This window comes from Carassius gibelio, chromosome B19, assembly GCF_023724105.1.
Source record: "Carassius gibelio isolate Cgi1373 ecotype wild population from Czech Republic chromosome B19, carGib1.2-hapl.c, whole genome shotgun sequence".
NCBI lineage: Eukaryota > Metazoa > Chordata > Actinopteri > Cypriniformes > Cyprinidae > Carassius > Carassius gibelio.
Window position 1 is genome coordinate 29,340,783 of NC_068414.1, and position 22,299 is coordinate 29,363,081.

A 22,299-nucleotide genomic window follows, 5' to 3' on the forward strand; every position below is an offset into this window, starting at 1 on the left:
TATACAGCTGTTTTTATGACTGTAAGACATTCTGCTCAAATGCATATTTTGCATTTGAGCCCATGGATTCAGTAGTGAAAAATAGCATTTTTTTTTTTTTACACATGATTTACAGTTTATTTGAATACATTTCAAAAATGTAAAAGGTGTGCATTATTTTTTGACATTTTACAAATGGATCAGATCTTAAGATGTACAATTTAATCTGTTTTCTAAGCGTCTCCTCATGTTGGTTAAGGATCGCATCAAACTGTGCTTTGTAATCTGCATCCAAAACAAAAGAAACAGTGATGATGACAATTGCCTGAACAAATTGAAATGAAATTGTTTTGGTTTCTTTATTTTTTTTTCTAACCTGTGGCATTGTGGTCCTCATCAGAGACAGGCAACTATCAGAAGAACTTTAATCTGTTAAGAACAGTCACTTCTTTCTTGAGGATCTCCTGTCCTGTGATAAGAAGTTTATAATAATTATCTATACAAGTAAAAATGCTTAAAAAAAGAACTAGATACAGTATAGATATATCTTTATGTACATTTACATTAATTCATTTAGATTAATCCTGGGTATAATTCAAAAACTTGACAAATATGTAAATAAATATTGGTTTGAGTTACACACACACACACACACACACACCATATTCTGTATGATTAGTAAAACCAGATTAAACCAGAGCAAATAGTATGATAAAAAAAATATTAGTCTGAATTTAGCCACAGTTCTTGATGCTTCCTTGAAGGAAGGAAATTTAATTTCTTTAATAAAATTGTTTCTTTTTGAAAGTGATGAAAAATGAAAGTGAAAGTTATAGTGCTGTTTGATGATTTTGATGTGAAGTCTTGATAGAGAATGAATGAATGAATGAATGAGAATTGAAAGTGCTAGAGATTAGGCCTGAGTTTCCCAAAAGCTTCGTAAGCCTAAGAAGTTCGTAAAAACGATCGTACGACTGGTCTTTTTCCCAAAAGCATCGTAACTTATGTAGCACTTAAGTCGTAGACCATCGTAGATCTACGAGTGCTCTGGAGCAATCGAAAAGCCCTGAGTGCATTGTAAGAAGACAGATTTATGCAGTCACCTCACCTGCAGGACAATCGGCAGATTACACCTTTAACTTGATTCAAGGTCAATGTGATTATAATACAAGGATTTGATGGTGCTTTATTGTACACCTAATGACTCGTTTTAAAATTAATTTAGAAATTAAAGAATTAAAAAGGGCAGAACAAATACAAATACACATTACAATTAAATGACTGAAAATAAAACGAATAAAAGAAGCAATTTAGGAAATGCTTCAAAGACGGGGGAACAAATCTGCCAATAACTTGCTGAAGTGCACGAAATCTAGCTATGTATTGGACCTGGAAATAAGGTCTGACTCTCTCTCTCTCTTTCTCTATACTGGATATAAAGTATATTATATATTATTATGTAAAGTATAATATTATACACTATAATTATAGTTATATTATTATTGTCTGTCTGGAACGCAGCATTAGGTTAACGTCAATAAACGATCGTGTACTACAATTTAGAGCCATTCTATGAGGTGACATTTCAGCACTTGACAAACAGACAGCGACTCCTAAGCAGCAGAAAGCACAGCTACGTGCGACCATAGACATATAAATAGCTAGACGCCTCATTGGCCGCTCGACCGCACGTGGCCGCCATATTGGAGCGGGCAACTCTCATAACTCTCACATCAGGACAGAAGAAAACATACCTTGCTCATCGACAGATTGGACACCTACAAACCGTCACACGATAATAAAAACAGATCTCGGGGTGTTATCTTTCACAGGTAAGACTCAGCTGTTCTTCCTCGATGTTTTTTGGTCATTTTTAACATTATGTTGACAGCTTAATTAACCACAAGTGTCAGACGATTAATAATATCGCTAGCGTAACGTTAGCTAGCAGAGAAAGCTGAGACTTTATAAGAATTCAAAGTTTAAATGAATTCTTATTACGTTTTAACTTATATTGCCGTTTATATAATAAACGAAATGGTGTTATGAGTTTAATATACAGAGTGAGCCCTTTGACTGTCTAGATTAATGATGGAGCTAAAGCTTCTCTCTTTAATTTCACTACCGTTACTTATTTACAAAGATTAAGTGGTTACACTTTAGAATAATGGTCCTTTAGTTAATGTTAGTTAATTCTTTAATGAACATGAAAAAACAATGAACAATACATTTATAAGATTAGATTAGATTAGATTCAACTTTATTGTCACTGCACATGTAGGTACAAAGCAACGAAATGCAGTTAGCATCTAACCAGAAGTGCAATAAGCAGTAAGTACAGAATAAAGGTCTATAATATGTACAATAACTATACAGGTAAGTATTATGGACATAATTTACAGATATTAAATACTATAAGCACGATATACAGATAGGTGTACTATGAACATACTATACAGATGGGCTATGTAAAAGTGTATGTACACTATAGGCAGAACTATGAACATAATTTACAGTATTGCAATGGACAGTAAAGTGCATAGAAAATATTTCAGTGTGCAAATGGATTATACAGTTTTCCTGGATGAACAGACAGTAGTGCAAGTAATAACAAGTTACTGTTTTTTGCTTGTTGTGAATAAATAAATAAATCAGAGTGTTGAAGACAGGGAGGAGTCTATGTGTGGTGTGGGGGGTGTTGAGGGGTGTCAGAGGGCAGAGTTCAGCAAGGAGACAGCTTTAGGGAAAAAGCTGTTCCTGAATCTTGTGGTCCTTGTCCAGAGGCTCCTGAAACGCCTCCCGGAGGGATGGAGGTTAAATATTACTGTATTTATTAATCTTTGTTCATGTTAGTTAATGAAAATACAGTTTTTCATTGTTAGCACAACTTTTGATTTAAATAATGCATTAGTAAATGTTGAATTGAACATCAACTAAGATTAATGAATGCTGCAGAAGGATTGTTCTTGCTTAGATCATGTTAACTAAAGTAGTTAACTAATATTAACTAATGGACCGTTATTCAAAAGTGTTACTGATTAAGTTCATCACTTGATTATAAGGATTTCATTGCTTTTCATAAAACTGTGAACTGATTCTATGTATTCTTTTTTCTTCCCTTTTAGCCATTTGCAAACAGGACAAGGACAGCCTTAAGGAAAGCTGAGGAATAAATGCATTTCCAAGAGACAAGACTATACCTCCCTATAGACTAATGTTGTGTTTGTAATAAACCCAGAGCAGCCCTGAATGAATCGACAGAATGACGCAGCTCATATTCTAATACTATAGACTGCATTTAAAAAGCTTTGCACAGGCTGTTTAATGCTGATCATGTACTGCGTGGGTCTTTACACAAAAACTACATGATGTTAATAGCCTAGAAATGAAAAACACAGGAACTCATAGTGAATCCAGCTGCAATAGCATGATAAATTCATTGTGATGTTGTTATAATTATTATTAATTTTGATTAATATCAAGTTTTTGAGGGGAGCATCTCATATTCTGGTCTGTGATAAACATAACTATACTTTGAGATTTTGTGGTACAAGGTAAACCTCACACAAACATTCATATGTGTTAACATACATGGAAAAATAAATCACTGTTTCAAAATGTGTGTGTTTTCTGCATGAGTGTGTGTAATGTGCATTATAGAACACACACACACACACACACACATATATATATATATATATATATTATACATGCATATATTATACTTAAGGAGCTCATTAATTAAACACAATTTGGAACTCATGTCCACAATTTTTTTGTATTGTGTCTTAATTTGATTAATAATTATTAAACAAATAGTATTTTAAAATTACATTTCAATTTTTTTTATTTTACTCTAATTAACTATTAATTTATTCTTCATTTTTGTCTATTCTGTATTATTCCACCCTTGATATTACATATTCTTCTTGCTATTGTTAACCTATTGTTGTTAAGTTATTTATTATGGTATCATTTATATTATACAAATAATTTTATACTATTATAAATCTATTATATCGAATATGTTATTGTAGAGTTGTACTCGCTTTTCATATTATTCACTTTACTTTAAGTTGTACTACATGTACTTTTTAATATAACATATCACTTTTCTACTGTGCACTGTGTCAGTGCATATTTTCATCTTCACTGGAACCATAGCTTCATCAGTTACATGTGTTATTATTTGTTTTGGAGTTCATCTGTAGGCTATAGTGTCACTTTTTGATTTGTATTTACTTGTTTTATTACATTTTCTCTACAATAGTAAATTATTAGTGTTTAAAGATGTATTACTTAGATTTTATCACAGAATTTCAAAGGGAATGAGCTGTGTTCTGATCTGAGCCACGAAAGAGAAAAAAAGAAAGAAAAATGTTGGGATTGAACACAGAGAAAGCAATAAAACAACTACATTTCATTTAATGTATGTTCAAATTAAATTACATGCATATGTCACAGTTATACTAAATCAGGGCTCTCAAGTCTCACGCATTGGGCGTGAGACTCACGCATTTCAACCCGTTCACACGCTCACACGCCACACCTTGTATTTCTCACGCAGAGACATTACGAGGACAACGCCCACCAAGTTGCGGCGCTATTTTTTTAAACAGTGAAACAGGTAACGTAGAGGAATCAAGTGAGTTCCCCGAAGGCCCTGACACGCACCTGCTAATCGAATAAAAAAAATATAGCTACCGATCAGCCAATCAGAAAATAGCATTGCTGTATCCGGGTAAGATTTTTACAGGCTCGTGTGCAACACAGATCCAGACGCTCGCTGAAGTAGGTAACGTTACGGTTACAGACTTGTCAAGACAATGACACAGATTTTCACTATATGTTTTTTTTTTATCAATATATTAATTTAACATTTTTTAAAAACAGTCTAAGATATGTTTTGGTCTGATGGTTATTATGACCCCGACACGCACGCAATTTTGGCCATTATACGTGGTCGGCCGTAGCTTTTGTGCCTATTATTAGCCCACTATTATTTTTTTATTGCCAAAGTTACACGTTGAAGAGGATGCGGGGCTACTCTGACAGTTTTATATAAGAGACTTCTATAATAGGCCTATCCATAATACTTGTATGGCAGTATCCATAATAGTTTAAAAAAAAAAAAAATTTCTTTCCTTTTATTTTTACTGCACCTCATCCTGGTCCCCATTTTCAAAACGTTTTGCCTAGGCTATTTCATTATATTTTATCCAATGTATAATATTGATTATTGCATTCGTCTATTTCAAAGATGTCAGGGAAGAGGCAAAGGAGCAATCTTTCATGCTTTGTTCTAAAAGATCTGGGCCCGTATTCATAAAGAATCTTAATGCAAAAAGTAGTTCCTAGTGACAAAATTCTAAGAAAATTCTTAGAAATGTGGGCGTTTACTTTTAAAATTAAAGAAAAAAATCCTAGTAAAGAAAAAAGTAATTCAGAAAGCATCTTATCCCTTAAAAGAGGTCTTAAGGTAAAATTTGTTATGAGCACAGACGAGGACTTTTAAGAGGCTTAAGAGTTTCTTTAGCAGAGGAGAAAATGGCAGAAAGATGAAGAGGCAGAAGAAATGTGTTGCAGACAATGGATGACAATGAGTTAATAAGACGGTATAGATTATATAATAATTTAATATAATATAATTTAATATATAAATTAAAGTAATCACTACATTACAATATTTGGCAACTGGGAACATGCAACAATGCAATAGTGATGATTTGGGTCTGTCACAACCTTCTGTAAGCAGAGTGATCACACAAACAATTACAGCACTTTCAGAACATCTTATTGTGTCGCAGTTCATTTCGTTTCCACTGGACATTCCCACCTTGCAGGCTCAAAAAACTGCATTTATGAATATAGCAGGCTTATAGGTGCGCACAAGAAGGGGGAATGAACCGTTAATAGTTTGTGCTATACGCTCCCATGTCTGCTTCTTGTCCCTTGCTGTGTCTGAATTTTCCTTTAAGAATGGCCTTGTGTTCATCCATTAACTGGGCTAACAGTAAACACTGTTCCTCTGTCCAGTTTGGCTTTCTCGCTCTTCTTGGCTTTGATTCCATGTTTGATACATTAAAACCAACACTCAAACCGCCACTTACATAGGACAGCAATCACTGTAACTGGAAAGAGTGGAACAATTTTTATCATTCTAAGCCAATCAAATACCTTATAGGAAATTAAAAGCATGGTAAATAAAAAAATAGAATTCATATACACACATATAATGTGTGTGTGTGTGTGTGTGTGTGTGAGAGAGAGAGAGAACGGTCAAATAGGAAAAATTACGCATGTAAATTTAAAGTGAGGATTAGAATAGACCCTATACTTAAAATCACTCTTTTTTTTCCTTCTTGGACAACCAGCCAATCAGAGTCTTCAAAAGATTGTGTCATACATAGCAACCGGTTCAACCCCGCCTCCTCACTAAGATAAACGTTTTTGTCTTTTCCTTACTCAGAGTTGCTCTCAGATCGGTCCCAAATCGCTTTTAAGCTAAGACTCCTACGTAAAAGTTTTTAAGCTAAATTAAGAGTTTTCTGAGAGGATTCTTAGAATCTTTATGAATGCGGGCCCAGCTCCCTAAAAAGGTGGCTAGGTCAGAGGAGGAGGCTGTGGAGAATACAGTAGGGGAGGGAGTTAGGGTGCCAGTAGAGGATGGGTGCATGGAAGAGACTGTGGAGGACCATAGAGGAAACAGTGGAGAACCCACTGGAAACAGGGAAAAAGGGAGGGTTATGTAGAGCAGCCACCTGTAGGTGTTCCTTTAAGAAGGAGTGGTCAACCCGATCACCATTCATCACAATGGGGAACCACCAGCTCTTTTTACTGGTGCTTAGTCTGCAGACAAGATAACTCCTGTGTCCATCAAGGTGTGAGGGACATAAGCAGGGAGGCTTTCTAAAATAGCTGCATTAGTGTTAGTGCTTGCTCATTCAAATACCTATGCTGAGAGGGTTTTCTCCATGGTGGGATTAAACAAGACCTAAACCAGGAACAGTTTAGCACTTGATGGAACTGTGAAAAATGGCTGGCCTGGAACCACAGTGATTCAAATGGGAGCCACCAACCCCTGGCCTCAAAACCAGCTTCCAACACCTACTATAAACAGCACTGACCATTTTTTCTCTCTCTCTCTCTCTCTCACACACACACACAAATAAATGCTGAATTAAATAAATATTATTTTATTTGTAAGAATATGTGTCATTTATGAGATCAGACACCCGTCCCCATCAAACCCCTGCCGCCATCGCGACCGCGGGCAAAATCTCACTCTGAACTCAGTTCAAAACTTGAGAGCCCTGCTAAATTAACATTAGAATTGTAAACCGAAAATAATCAACGAAATCAACAAGTGAGATAAATGTGAGCTTTCACAATTCCTTACGAAAATTAATAATTTTCCAAACCTAACTAAATAACTGGAGGCAAAGTTTTTAACAGCACATATATCACAAACCTGAAATCGGTTGATAAATGTGAACGTTATCGTGTTTTTATTCAGAAAAAACCGCAGCTCCCCGTTTCCTTCCATGTATTTTTAAGGCAGTCTTGCCCTCACTAACATGGCGGACGCGTTGACGTATCGCAGCAACGGCTCAGAGCGGCCAATGAGGCGTCTAGTTATTTATATGTCTATGCGTGCGACTGCTTTATGTGCATTTTTGGAAAACGCACGTGAAACAATAACAAAGATTGTAAAATTACTCGTAGAAAACGTTCTTAATCGCTAAGATCAATCATTATCGGGAAACCCGGGAAGCCGACGATCAAATAAAAGACTTACTGGATTTGAATGGTAAGTCCTAAATCATATTCAGACGAGTGGTCAAATCCAGTGAAACCTCGGTGTCAAAATCATTGAGACCAATCCAGTGAGGAATGTAATGTAACATATAATAGCATGTTTCACTGCTGAAATTACTTTCTTAGGTGATATTACACATCTAATTGATTGCTTTTGATGCATTTGTTCCCCTCCTGCCATTTACTGTCAGTGAACAAGCCGTGCCTTATGGTGGAACGAGATGCTAACCTTTACCCAGTCTGCCAAGACCATCAAAGACCTAATTAAACCAAAAACATAAACTGGAGAAAATATAGTTCCGTATGTTTAAGTTTTACCTTTGCTTTAGTTTGTGTAGCCTAGTTATCTGTTTTATACTTGAAACTTGGCAATGTGTACTGCAAATATTGTAACGTTTACTAGTGACATTTTGTTTGTGATGTTTCTTATTTTTAAGTAACTTTTAATAAAAAAATAAATAAAAAAAATCAATGAATCAATTCGAGATTAAATCAGTCCTGCCCCTTTTCTTGTTTAACAAATAGACCTTGCACACCTGTTCTGTTTTGCTGTTTATGATCACTAGATGTCCTCCTAGAGTCACACAGTGATCTTTTAAGTTTTCATAAAACTTACAGTTTAATCTGTTCAGCTTTTCAAGTGTCTCCTTATGATTGAAGTGGAGCACATCAAAATGTTCTTTGAAATCTGTGTGACAAAGGCAAAAAACGAGAAGAAAATAAGAAATGCAATCAAGATGGAATGATCCAGTGATCCATTCTTTAGATCTTGATTCTCTAAATCTGAACTAACTTAATTCGCTATTGTTAATGTGGAGATGTTATGTAACTCTGGTGTAATTGGCTGTAAGTTCATCAAGCTCTTTTGCCAAGACTGGTACAGAAACAGTTATGAATAAAATGTGGAAAGAAACAGACAAATCACCCATGTTGCTTTACTGGATCATGAAATATTACTCACTTGTGCCATTAGTTTTCAGGGCAGACAGCTGCATTGAAATTTTTACATCAGATTAAAGACAAAACATAAGCAGTAGTAGTAGCAGTGATGTTAATATTATGTCAAATATTTAAGTTAGACCTCCAAGAGCCAAAACCAGACAGCAAAAACGATCAGAAGAACTTTAGTCCACTTAAGCAGACAAACATCTCTTTCTTGTGAATGCTTTTCAGTGGAGATACCTGAGGTAGAAATCTGATGAGATGAAGGATATTGTTTCTGAATACTTGAATCAGTGTAGAATATCTATCAGTAACAATTTGGGAACTGATAAAACAGTTTAAACTTTCACTTAAAATCTAGCTTAACATGTAGCTTACTGTCTGTTTGTGATTTTTATTATGATATATCCTATTATATAAAAAAAAATATTATTGAAAGTTAATTGAAAATTAATAAATAGGGACAGTGGTATACTTAAACTCATGAATATACTTGCAGTATAAAACTACTAAACTAGTAGTTTACTGAGACTATACTTTAAAGTGTACAAAAATGCAAAAATAATGTAATTAGTAAACTATCAGTATACCTATATACGTTTACTTCTAGTATAGTTGTAGTACAAACTAAACACAGATGTAAACTAGTCGTGTACTCAAAGTTTACTACTGTTATACTTAAAGTATATTTAAAAATGTACTTTTATATACTAGAAAGTGGGCCAATTTAGTCCAAAGGAGTATAATAGTACACTTACAAGTATACTACTAGTACACTGATTTTTGTGTACTTACTACATAAAGTATACTTAAAAATATACTTGAACTTTGGATATACTTAATAAAATAAACTTGAAGTAGTTCTACTTACATTATAGAAATTAATAATTTTATTTAGCAAGTATGCTTTAAACTGATCAATACATTTTATGATGTTACAAAATATTTCTATTTCAGACAATTTCTGTTCTTATGAACTGGGACTTCAGGAGCCTGATCGAGACGGTTCGCAGCACGACGCCCGCGGCGACGATCGTCGTGTCAGGACCACTGCCCACGTATCGACGAGGACACGAAAGGTTCAGTAGACTTTTTGCTTTAAATGAATGGTTGTTGTCATGGTGTAAAGAACAGAAACTGCTATTTGTTAATAACTGGAATCTTTTCTGGGAGCGTCCTAGACTGTTTCGCGCTGATGGATTACACCCCCAGCAGAATCTGAGTGGATCTTCTCTCTGACAACATCTCCAGGACACTTCACTCCATGTGACTAGTAAGACAATTCTCAAATAACCATTATGATGAGTTTTGTTCCACCCGCTTAAATGCTAAAAATACTTGCGCTGTAAAACCTATTAAGACTGTGTCTGTTCCCCGAATAGTGTGGTCAAAATATAAATATAATGTAGGATCTAGAAAAAATCTTATCGTAATTAAACCAGAAAAATGTAAATTAAATGAACAAAAACAATCTTTAAAGTTTGGGCTCATAAATATTAGATCACTCACACCAAAAACAGGTATTGTAAATGAAATGATCACAGATAATAGTTTTGATGTACTCTGCTTGACTGAAACCTGGCTAAAACCAAATGATTATTTTGGTCTAAATGAGTCTACTCCACCAAACTACTCTTATAAGCATGAGCCCCGTCAGACTGGTCGTGGCGGGGGTATTGCAACAATATATAGTGATATTCTCAATGTTACCCAGAAAACAGGATACAGGTTTAACTCTTTTGAAATACTTCTGCTAAATGTTACTCTGTCAGACATGCAAAAGAAATCTAATGTATCTCTTGCTCTGGCTACTGTGTATAGACCACCAGGGCCGTATACAGAATTCCTAAAAGAATTAGCAGATTTCCTCTCAGACCTTCTAGTTGATAGGGCGCTAATCATGGGAGATTTTAATATTCATGTTGATAATGCAAATGATACATTAGGACTTGCGTTTACTGACCTAATAAACTCCTTTGGAGTCAAGCAAAATGTCACCGGGCCCAATCATCGTTTTAATCATACACTAGATTTAATTATATCGCATGGAATCGATCTTACTGCTATTGATATTACAGACCATTTCCTTGTATCGTGCATGCTGCGTATAACTGATATTAACTATATGTCGCAGCGATACTGTCTGGGCAGAACTATTGTTCCAGCCACCAAAGAAAGATTCGCAAATAACCTGCCTGATCTATCTCTACTGCAATTTGTACCCAAAAATACACATGAATTAGACGAAATTACTGACAACATGGGCACTATTTTCTCTAATACATTAGAAGCTGTTGCCCCGATCAAATTGAAAAAAGTTAGAGAAAAACGTACTGTACCATGGTATAACAGTAATACTCACTCTCTCAAGAAAGTAACTCGTAGTCTTGAACGCAAATGGAGAAAAACTAACTTAGAAGTTTTTAGAATTGCATGGAAAAACAGTATGTCCAGCTATAGACAGGCTCTAAAAACTGCTAGGGCAGAGCATATACACAAACTCATTGAAAATAACCAAAACAATCCAAGGTTTTTATTTAGCACAGTGGCTAAGTTAACAAATTACCAGACGCCACCTGATTCAAATATTCCACCAACGTTAAATAGTAATGACTTTATTAATTTCATCACTGATAAAATAGATAACATTAGAAATACAATAGCGAATGTAGATTCTACAGCATCTAACACTTCAGTTTCATCCATCGCACCCAAAGATAAACTGCAGTGCTTTACAACCATAGGACAGGAAGAGCTAAGTAAACTTATCACTGTATCTAAACCAACAACATGTTTATTAGATCCTGTACCCACTAAATTACTGAAAGAGCTGTTACCTGTAGCCGAAGAACCGCTTCTCAATATCATTAACTCGTCGTTATCTTTAGGACACGTCCCAAAACCATTCAAGCTGGCGGTTATCAAGCCTCTTATTAAGAAACCAAAACTAGATCCTAGTGTACTGGCAAATTATAAGCCTATTTCAAATCTTCCATTTATGTCTAAAATTTTTGAAAAAGTTGTGTCTGCCCCACCATAGCACAGAAACGGCACTTGTTAAAATTACTAATGACCTGCTCCTTGCGTCAGATCAAAGCTGCATCTCATTTCTAGTCTTACTTGATCTTAGTGCTGCGTTCGACACCATAGATCATGACATACTCATAGATCGATTACAAAACTATACAGGTATTCAAGGGCAGGCTCTAAGATGGTTTAGATCCTACCTGTCCGATCGCTACCATTTTGTTTACTTAAATGGGGAGTCATCTCATTTATCATCAGTAAAATATGGAGTGCCACAAGGATCCATCCTAGGTCCCCTTCTATTTTCAATATACATGTTGCCCCTTGGTAATATTATTAGAAAATAGGGAATTAGCTTCCACTGTTATGCTGATGATACTCAGCTATATATCTCAACAAGACCAGATGAAACTTCCCAATTATCTAAGCTAACAGAGTGTGTTAAAAATGTAAAAGATTGGATGACAAATAATTTTCTCCAATTAAATTCGGATAAGACGGAGATACAAATTATTGGACCAAAAAACACTACACAGAATCTTGTAGATTACAATCTGCAACTAGACGGATGTACTGTTACTTCCTCTACAGTCAGAAATCTGGGTGTTATATTAGACAGCAATTTGTCTTTTGAAAATCATATTTCCAATGTTACAAAAACTGCATTCTTCCATCTTAGAAACATTGCCAAGCTACGAAACATGTTATCTGTTTCTGATGCAGAAAAGCTAGTTCATGCATTCATGACCTCTAGACTGGACTATTGTAATGCACTTCTAGGTGGTTGTCCTGCTTCTTCAATAAACAAGCTACAGGTAGTCCAAAATGCAGCAGCTAGAGTCCTTACCAGGTCAAGAAAATATGATCATATTACCCCAATTTTACAGTCTCTGCACTGGCTACCTATTAAGTTCCGTATCAGTTACAAATTATCATTACTTACCTATAAGGCCCTAAATGGTTTAGCTCCTGTGTACCTAACTAGCCTTCTACCACGTTACAACCCATCACGCACCCTAAGGTCACAAAACGCTGGACTTTTGGTCGTTCCTAGGATAGCGAAGTCCTCTAAAGGAGGTAGAGCTTTCTCACATTTGGCTCCTAAACTCTGGAATAGCCTTCCTGATAATGTTCGGGGTTCAGACACACTCTCTCTGTTTAAATCTAGATTAAAAAACACATCTCTTTCGCCAAGCATTCGAATAATGTATCTTTTTAATTGTGAGTGTAGTTGCATCTGATCAAAGGTGCATTTTTATTCATTAGCTTGGGTTAAACTAATTTTACTTTGTTGGATCAGCAGCTATGCTAATGATGTCTGTATTTTTTTTCTATGTTTCCCCACGGGATTTACATCCCGTGGTAACTAGGATTTACACAAGCTCCAGTCTGGATCCAGAACACCTGAGAAGAGATGATGCTGACCCTCAGAGGACCCCAGATGATGCTACCCTGAATCAACAAACAGAACTAACAATTATTGCTAAATGTGTGACTGAATCATATAATAACTTAATTAATAATATTGATAGTTCATCGTCTAGCTGACTACGTCTTGTATTATTATTATTATTATTCTATTTTTTCTAAAATCCTGTCAAATGTGCACAAACTACTAGCTACTAAATATTGTAGAAACATAATTTTCTGTAAAGTTGCTTTGTAACGATTTGTTTTGTAAAAAGTGCTATACAAATAAACTTGAATTGAACTGAATTGAATTGAACTTGCTATTCATCAAAGAAACCTGAAAAACAATTATACTCATAAATGTTTTTTGAGCAGCAAATCCATTTCTGGAGGATTACTGGAGTAATGATGTTAAAATGTTGGCTTTGAAATCACAGGAAAAAAATACATTTGATATATATTCAAATAGAAAACAATTAAAAGCAGGCATCTTGAGCAGAAAAGACTTCTTTGAAAATCATTAAAAATTGTACTGTTCAAAAACTTGTGACTGGTAGTGTAATTCTTACACTGTTCAGCTGAAGGAAGTGTAATTGTGTGAACTATTTTGGTTATGAGAACATATGCACTTGACCACTGTTATGACACTACTCAACATACTCCTGTACACATATTTTAATAACTTGTTTTTGCTGCAGAATTCTCACCAGAGGATGTGGTCTATGCAATGCTTCTTCTGTTAGATTATTTAGATTGTAATATTTCTCAATATTACTGCTTTTTCTGTATTTAAAAGGCTCTCTGATTCAATTATCAGTGCATGCTATCACATAAAAAATACTTTTTTTCCAGCCAACATGACGTACAATTGAATCTGCAGAGCTATTGCAGAAGACTGACAGACTTCTGCAAAACTTAACTAAACCTCAACCATAAACAAAACCAATGTCTGTAACTACTCATGAAAACAAAATGTTCTCTATTTCTCTAAGTCTCCTTATTTCACCCCAGCATTAGCTTGTGTACTACTACTGTTTGTGATGTTCCTCATTAAGTTTAGAAAAAAGTGTCTACTAAAAGTCTTTTAAGTCCTGCAGTTTTTGTTCTACTTTGAGATGTCACGGGTAAAATATCTGAAGTGTTTAACTAGTGAACCCCTGCTTTTCTTGGTTGGTAATGACTAGTTAAAGATGTAGTGAGGATTCAATTATTCATTATTTCACATTAACTTTCTCCTTATTTTAGTAAATTGTGCTTAGTAGTGTTATTTTTTTTAATACTGTGTTTGACCCCCTTTGGCCTTCAGAACTGCCTTAATTCTACGTGCCATTGATTCAACAAGGTGCTAAAAGCATTCTTTAGAAATGTTGGACCATATTCAGTTGATGGAGATTTGTGGGATGCACATCCAGGGCATGAAGCTCCCATTCCACCACATCCCAAAGATGCTCTATTGGGTTGAGATCTGGTGACTATTTGGGCCATTTTAGTACAGTGAACTCATTGTCATGTTCAAGAAACCAATTTGAAATTATTCGAGCTGTGTGACATGGTGCATTATCCTGCTGGAAGTAGTCATCAGAGGATGGGTACATGGTGGTCATAAAGGGATGGACATGGTCAGAAACAATGCTCAGGTAGGCCGTGGCATTTAAACGATGCCCAATTGGCACTAAGGGGCCAAAAGTTTGCCAAGAAAACATCCCCCACACCATTTATGAGCAGTGAAGAAATATTGCTGAAAAGGCATGGAGAGAGTTATTTTTGTGTCTGGCTTTATTGAATATGCATTTTGAATTTTTCATTCAGATGCAAATTTTACAGGAAGAGAGTAGGCTGAATCACACAACCTGATTTACTAACATTTGCACTCATCAAACTGTAGGCCTTTTTGTATTTTTGTATCATTTAATGCCCAGAAGTCATGTCTTAAACTATTCTGAGCTTGAAATGGCGGCATTGGTAGATTTAGTCAGTAGATTGCATTGGTCATTATGGAAATAAGACGTGTCTGTGTTCTTTAGTTTGCACATTGTCAGTACATCACCTGCAGAAATTTACATTGTTTTGAAATTGTACTTTCGTGCTTATTTGCCCTGTTTAGTAGCCTTAAATCTGGCCCATAGTCTGTAATTGTAAAGATAGACACGTTACTGTTGGGGCATGTTAGAACGAGTCATTTTAGGGGTGTGTGGTTGACTGTTAACTTTTATAAAGAATATCTCTTTGGATATGAGACTTTAGTCTTTTCAACTTTAAAGATCTTTTTCATGCACCAAGAGCTTGTAACACTCCAAAGAGAAAGGAAAAAATTTAATCACATCATATGAACCCTTTAATCAAATCATGGCTCAAAGTGCAGAAATCTTGTGTTTAATCATGTCATGGGTCTTAAAGAGATGGAGCTTACCTTCATAAATTGACAGCTGTTTTCTAAATGTGGTGTAGTTGGCTGTAAGTTCCTCAATCTTTTCTGCCATGACTGGTACAGAAACAGTTATGAAGAAAGAGAAGAAAAAAACACAGACAACGTTAGTCGTGTCCTTGTTCTTTTACATATATACACATGCATACAACAAATTTATCAGTGTGACATCGTGAGGACATCTGCGTCACAATTCGAGTTTCTGCAGGGACCTTTTCATGTCAAGTTACTAATTGTCAGAAACAGTAGAAATAATTGTGTGTGGTATGTTTACAAGGAAACCTATTTCATATTTGCTGTAAGTTTATTACGGTGTTACTGATCTCTCTACTTTTTCTTATGCATAACAACAGGAAGTTCCCCTGTGACCGCAGAGAACTTTGTTTTCTGTTAACCAAGTCATAGTTACAGTTTTTCTCAGTCGCTTTGGTACATTTCTCGAATCAATTTTGAGATTTGCAAAACAGTAAGTGCATTTCTCAAAACAACTCGTACAAATAGCAAAACACCATGGATTACCTGCAAAAGCCAGTCTCTTGCTCTAAATCCTGAGTTCATCTCTCAAAAGTAAATATCTGTGTCAATGAACATATCAGTGCCATCAGAATGACAAGTCCTTGTGTCATAGTTTATGGATAAGACAGTCAAATTGCTTAGTCATATTGTCAATATAACAGTGTACTCTGGAGGGATGTTCTGATGTAAACCTCTGTATTGAACAGTATGCCATATGCTTATGTATGCCATATATCCCTTTCAAACGTACACATTTACACATTACTGTATGTGGGATATTGACTGAAAGAGACTGGATAGAATTCACAGTTACACTTTTACTAGTGGTCTGAGCAACAACAAAAAAAAAAACAACAACAACAACCTTTACAATGTCATTGTGATATAGAAAAGGAAAAAGAAATGTGGACACAAAGATGAAAATAAGTCAGTTGTCAGAATTTGTAACTCTTGTGTTGTCCTCTGTCTACAGTAAGCTTTCTAACTGAAGATTCATGAGATTTCAGAGAAATGGTTTATCATTGGTTTATCATCTACATTTTCTTCATTAGTCAAGATTCACTTGCACAATTCATGCCAAATTGACAAAAGTATAATAATAATGTGTAAAAATAAAAATAAAAAGTGTGCTTGGCAGTTTTTGACAACTAGATTAACCATTTTGCATTTAATGACTTATACGATGAACTAAAGACTAGATGTTTTGAGGGGTAAGACTGATGCACAGAAAACTATATAATACATTTTGAGCAACATGACATGAGCAACTGATAATGTAGGAAACAACAGATAAATGTGCGTAATCAATTGCATGAATGTACAAAAGCAATCGCAACTTGTTCGAAAGAATGAGAAACTGGTTTTATGATGTGTATAAATGACTAAATGATGTGGAGGTTGTACAAGTAGTTTTGAGAATTTCATTTCTGTTTTGAAAAATGCACCAAAGCGACTGAGAAAAACTGTAACAGCCACATCACCATCTTCTGTGATGCTCTGAAGTTGATGTTTGCTCCATACTACTGCTTGAACATTTTATATCCAGGAGACCAAGGAGGAATGTTAGAGTTAAAACACATACTCATAGACTCTCTCCCACACGCATCACACTCACACGCGTCCTCACACACACTCACTTACACAAATACTTTTTCTCCAAAAGACACTGACTCATGCATCCTTACATACGCTCACTCTCACATACACACACACACTCAAACGCTTCCGCACATTCTATTACATACTCTCACACACAGTCAAACACTTTCACATTCACTCTAACAAACACATTCTTATACTCTCAAACTCTCACATACAAATTTAGATACATTTCTTAATTGGTTCATGCCTATCAAGAACCGAAGTCCATCATACAAATATTTCCAAGCAGACTCGACATCGGGGATGAGGGAAATCCTTTCCCAGTCATAAGTAGCAAGGTCATGGAGAAAACATTGCTCATTAAAATATTTCAAACACCTTTTTGTAATGATACGTGATTTCTGTTTAGGTAGTTTTGTATCTCTAACTAAGGCGACAACACAGTGACCACTAACATCATTTGCAAATACAGAAGCCAATGAATATTTGTGTGGAACATTTGAAAAAATAAGATCAATTAATGTTGACTTTAAATTTAAAGTCCTTCAAATTTGGTCTAGTGGGCGTCTCAACTAGCTGAGAGAGGTTAAGAGTATCACAAATTAATTTAAGACCACCAGAAGCTGACTGCAACCAATTCACATTAAAATCACCCAGTATAAGAAGCTCCTTATAATCCAATGATGTCACTGTGTGCATCAGAGATGAAATGGCATCATTATTAGCTGAAGGAGGTCTATAGCATCCAACTACTGTAAGATGTAGTTTTAGAGACGATAAAAGTTAAAGCTAATAATTCATATTGTTTAGCCACTGATTCAGAAAGTAATACAGTAGCTTCAAATCTACCCTTGATATAAATTGCTACCCCACCTCCTCTTTTTGGCCTATCGGCCATATGGACATTATAGCCATCGATACCAATAGCTTTGTCTGTAACGGATTTATTAAGCCACGTTTCAGATAGTACTATAACGTCAGCATTGGTATTTTTTGCCCAGATACGCACCATGTTCAACTTAGGAAGCAAGCTTCTCACATTAATATGAATAAAACCCAAACCTGATCTAGATTTTAGATCAGTAGGAACATTAAAAACTGAACTGTCATAATAAGGTCCGGGATTTGATAAAACATTGCCAGATATCAACAACATAAGAATTATAAAACTCCGTCGTCTAAATGTTTTAGTTTCATTTCTGACAGATGGTGTCAAACATGTAGAGTGGTTGATGACACTGATTTCTTTTCCTACATGAACTGACTTTATAGAGTCCTCATACACAAAATTTGAAAATAACAGCTTTAGTCGACAGTCCCGAAAAATATGAATGTTTGTGTATAAAGTTACTCCAACATCTATCCAATTTGTCCAATTTAAAACTGTAGGGGTATCGTAATACGAGTCATACCAATTGTAAACCCCTGGTTTTCTACAGCATTGTCTTCTCTTATACGTGAGCGGGATATTGCTTGGGCAAAAGCTAGGCAATCTGATGTAGATTCTGATTGGACTATTTTCAGACAGCTTCAAAATATATGTACACTCGCCATCAGGAATGCTAAAGTAGTCTACTTTATTGCTAAAACTACGACTAATTTAAATAATCCTAAATTCTTTTGGCAGAATATAAAATATATAGCAGGGAACAAAAAATCATCCGATTTTCCTTCACGTATAAATATGGATTCCACTGTCATTTCTGATAAAGAGCAAATACTTAACCATTTTAATAAGCATTTTATTGATTCTGGGTCTTTATTCGAGTCATGTAATCTTTGGCCCTCAAAGAATGACTTTGTTAGTGCAGAAACTAGTTTTAAAAAGGAAGAGTTCTCTTTTGTTCACATAAAGAGTACTGATGTCCATAAAGCACTTAAATCGCTTGATATAAACAAATCTCCAGGCCCTGACTGTGTGGAAACTATCTATTTGAAAATGGCAGCTGATATCATTTCGACCCCTTTAACTTATCTTTTTAATCTTTCATTAGATACTGGTGTTATTCCTGAAATCTGGAAATCAGCTTTTGTTATCCCCTTAATAAAAGGGGGAGACTCTACTATACTAGATAATTATAGGCCAATCTCTAAGCTTTGTGTTCCATCAAAAATTTTAGAAAGTTTTATCAAGTGACTTGTTATTTGAATGCTCACAAAGTTCTATCTAGTAATCAATCTGGGTTTCGCAAAAAACACAGTACCACTACTGCCGTTATGAAAGTTTTAAATGACATCAGTGGATTAGTTGATTACTGTGCTTCTCTTTTTATCAATTTATCAAAGGCTTTTGACACAGTGGATCATGAGATATTGCTGCACATATTAAGGAGTGTTGGCTTATCAAAACATGTTATTTTTTTGTTTAAAAATTATTTAATTAATAGAACCCAATGTGTTCAGACTGAGGGCAAAAATTCAGGACTATTGGAGATTGTTAAAGGAGTTCCTCAAGGATCCGTGTTAGGGCCTCTTTTGTTTACTATCTACATAAACAGTATTGACCATGGTAATCAAGACGTTAATTTTCATTTTTACGCAGATGACACTGTTATGTATTGTGGTGCACCTTCAAAACAGCAAGCCTTAATTAAACTTCAAGCGGCATTTGATTTTTCAGTCACGGGTTCATACACTAAAACTTGTTCTGAATGCTGATAAAACTAAAATAATGTTATTCTCAAGCTCGAAAAAGGCGGTAGACAATCTTATTCCTCTTCAGACTTTGCAAGGTAACGTGATTGAGTTAGGGAAAGAATATAAATATCTTGGTATCACTATCGATGATAAATTATATTTTGGGTCTCATATAACTAATTTAACGAATCAATTAAAAATAAAGCTTGGGTTTTATTTTCGAAATAAGTTCTGTTTTTCATTTAATGTAAGAAAGAGGTTAGTTTCTGCTACTTTCCTGCCCGTACTCGGTGATGTGGTTTATCAATTTGGTTTATCTTCTCAACTTCTTTCTTCTTTGGATGCTGTTTATCACGGCGCTTTAAGATTTATATCAGATAGTTAACCTTTAACTCATCATTGTATATTGTATAATAGAGTATCCTGGCCATCTTTGTCTATTAGAAGGAAAATTCATTTTTACTTAATCATTTATAAAACTATTCTGGGGTTGTTGCCTTCATATTTAGGTTGTCTAATTCAAAAGAAAAGTGTTGGGAAATATTCCCTCCGGTCTGATAATTGTTTTACTCTCTCTTTCCCATTTGTGAGAACTGAACTGGAGAAAAGGGCTTTTATGTACGCAGCTCCATTTGAATTTACTCCAAACAAAATTAAAATTACAAATTTTGTTGCCTATGGAACATTTTAAATCTATTATTCGGTCATTTTGAAGAAGACTCATTGATTTGTAATTGTTTTTAAGTGTTTTAAATTGTACATTTTTTGTTTCAATTTGTAAGTTTGACTGTAACTGCTGTCCATTCTTGGCCAGGACTCTCCTGTGAAAGAGATTTTAATCTCAGAGAGATTTTCCTGGTTAAATAAAGGTCAAATAAAAAATAAATAAATTTATATTTCCTTCAATTCTGAAAAATAAATCTTTACCAAAATCCTTTTTTTCAGCAAATCTGGCAACTTACACCAACTTTTACTTAGAACATAGTTCAAAGTTTCAGGTAAAATCTACCTTCATCATAAATTTTATTTTATGATCTTTCATAATTTTATTATGATCATCTTTACCCCAAAAGCTGTGAGAAACAGTACTGAAGCTTTAGTTTGAAGGACAGAATTCACGAATATTATTTTAGTTTAGTTATTGTAATTTGCTCTTTGAAGATCTCTTTTCCAGGTCAGTTTTATTTCATGGCGTCTGCAGTGTGTGAGTTTTCGCTTAATCCATTACATAAGGAAATAATATCACTCCTTTAAAAGTTATGATGTTATGAGCCCGAATAAAAAATCTAGAAATTCCATGTTTGAATATGTAATGGTCTCTGAAAATAAGGAATATATAAATCTATTTGTGTGTGTGTGAGGAAAGAATGAGGATGGTGGTAAAAACATAGTAGAGATAAACTGTATACTCTGTCTTAAATCCTCATCAACTGTCTGTTGCAGTACAAGCCTTATATTTAAATTTTGCTGTAGCAAATTATGCAACTTCCTAAAATACCAACTTAATTTCAAACAGCATTTATGGGCAGGGGTTGTCAGGGTTTGACCATTCAGAAGTAGTTCTGATATTTCTGACATATGAATAGAATAGAAGTCATTAAAGCTGGAGAGGCTGCTTGTGTAGAAAACAATAAACATATATACAAAATGACAGATCAGGCAAAAATTGCAAGTTGTTAAAATGCAGATTTTATCAGATTAAATGCCATTCTCACAGACACCTAGTTTATTACATTTACATTATAAACTTATAGCACACATTATTTTAAATGCATACACAAAACAGATCTTGACAATGCTTATTTTAGTATTATAGCTATGCAGGGCTGCCATTTGCTGATCACAGTGGTTCCACAGATGATATTAAAGCATTTAATTACAGCATTGCATGTCCTTGTTATTTTAAAACGAGTAATGTGTGAGTTATCAAATCAGAAAGCTTTTATTTTATAAGGTAAATCTGCTTAAGATCTTCAATAAAATATGCAAAGTCAAAACAGGAGAAATGCAGCATTTTTTATTTGGGTAAAAGTAAGCGAATTCAATTTTGCTCTGCATATGTAGAGTACATGATGTATCATTGATGTTTTATTATGTGTTACTGATAAAGATAAATTAATAGATCTTTTCACAGATAAACATTTTCTGTTTTTTACAAGAAGCATCAAACCAAGATTGAAAGTTGCCGTTCTCATCTCCCAGAGCAGCACAGTTCTCTCCAGATGGATCCTGCTCTTTCCAGTTATCAGGTTGTCTTAGCTCCCCAATGAACCAGAACCTTTAAAAAACAAACAATAATACATTTGGTTAAAGTAAACCAAGTAAAATGTAAATAAATAACTGGTGGTTTTGCAACACTTATACACAGAGGTAATGATTGTAAAAATGTTAAGCAACCAAATAACAAAAGCAGAGTTCTTACTGTACTCCAGTTTCATTGAGAG

General features: G+C 34.8%; 2 long non-coding RNA genes across 2 annotated transcripts; one reads left to right on the forward strand and one right to left on the reverse strand.

The window, feature by feature from the left end:
- Nucleotides 1–164: 164 nt before the first annotated feature.
- LOC127979035 (uncharacterized) lies at nucleotides 165–15,690 on the reverse strand. Its single transcript, XR_008158700.1, has 3 exons — nucleotides 15,587–15,690; nucleotides 356–448; nucleotides 165–264 (listed from the first exon to the last, which is right to left on the reverse strand). It is a non-coding gene; the product is annotated as an uncharacterized LOC127979035 (long non-coding RNA).
- Nucleotides 7,612–13,482, forward strand: LOC127979034 (uncharacterized). The gene is made up of 3 exons (XR_008158699.1): nucleotides 7,612–7,789; nucleotides 9,697–10,012; nucleotides 13,137–13,482. It is a non-coding gene; the product is annotated as an uncharacterized LOC127979034 (long non-coding RNA).
- Nucleotides 15,691–22,299: the final 6,609 nt, after the last annotated feature.